At 30.2% G+C, this 1,432-nt stretch overlaps 1 protein-coding gene across 1 annotated transcript in view; it reads right to left on the bottom strand.

Annotated features, from left to right (window-relative positions):
• LOC108686056 (Krueppel-like factor 6) overlaps window positions 1-1,432 on the bottom strand; it is a 408,542-nt gene that overhangs the window by 397,466 nt on the left and 9,644 nt on the right. The gene's annotated exons all lie outside the window — the stretch shown is intronic.

Raw genomic sequence — 1,432 nt, 5'->3', positions numbered from 1 at the left:
AACTTAATATAAAGTATAAACTACATTAGAGATGTTTTGACAAATTTTGATAATTGATCATTTGGTTATATATTTCGCGCGATTTATGAGAAAATACAAAAAAGATTTGATAAAAAGGATAAGCGAGCTGTTTATTGGCTGAAAACTGTTTGTGAGCATGACAAAAGGATTCTTCTAAGCAGATTTCAAAATTGATGCTTTGCTGTGTGTGGATGTGTGACATCATTTTTATGTTTTGATCACACACTCGTTTCGTTTCGAGGAACTAAATCGGAATCTCTTTAAAAGCATCGTGGAAAGCGCCTATAGAGAAGGCACGTGACGCTAAAATAGATAAGATAAAACAAAGATTCATGATATAGTAGTCTCGTTAGTAAATTAACGAAGATAGCACGTACATTAAAGAGCTTCTACAAGTTATAGCTAATCCCATGCCATTGCTTTGTCAACCGAAGTGTATATTTCAAAGACATATCATAGTTGAAACAACTCGTTGTTTAATCAGGTAAATTAATATTTGATTCAATTTCCTGTGATAAAAGCCAAGATAATGCTAAATGGTTCGATAACAAAATACATTAAAGTGTGATTCAATTTCCATATGTCCATCACTATTCCGTTTTGCAGAGAAAAGTCGTAATGGCACCTATAAAGAAGACACGAGGGTTATCCCTAGATGTTTGTTACGGTATTAATAAACTAGATGACAAAATCAACAGACTCCTGCTACTCCCATTGTAATTGTAGAAAAACATTGTTCTTCGATTCCTTGCGAAAATTGACACAATCAATTTTAGTCAATTTTTTAAGGATTTCTTCTACAACATAGAATTAAATAAGTCTATAAACTTGGACGAGATTCCACAGCATGACGATTTAGATTGCCATATGTATATGATTTGTATAGAGATAAGACCGAGGACGTACAGGATAGTTGCTTCTCTCTCGACAATGAAACAGTCGACGGCATGATGACTATTTTCATCAAAAGCAAAAAAAATACAAGCTTGACAAACGTAGGTGTTCATTATATATCACCAACAATCAATTGAACGTGCTGATACAAGTTTACGAGGGACGATAATCAACAACTTTTAGAAAAGTTTGAGTTTTCTGTCGGCATCAAGGGACCTTAGATTGAAGGTTTTACAAAATATGATACAATTAGATATGGAATTTCAAAGGAAATTGAGATACCAGAAAATATAAGAAAACGTTTCAATTACATATTAACTTATTTTTATAAGAAGGCATTCTTTTTAATAAATACAATTCCTAATTTATTAAATTTTTATAATAAGTAATAAGTTTTAATAATAAAACTTATAAGAAAGAATGAGAGATATATTAAATATTTATATGGAGATAAATCAAATATAATCTTTTCTTCTTTCTTTAATTATATTAAATAGAAAAAAATAAATGTTGTAGA

The sequence above is a fragment of the Atta colombica genome, unplaced genomic scaffold, assembly GCF_001594045.1.
Source record: "Atta colombica isolate Treedump-2 unplaced genomic scaffold, Acol1.0 scaffold163, whole genome shotgun sequence".
Classification (NCBI taxonomy): Eukaryota; Metazoa; Arthropoda; class Insecta; order Hymenoptera; family Formicidae; genus Atta; species Atta colombica.
This window is presented reverse-complemented; position numbering and strand designations above follow the sequence as displayed.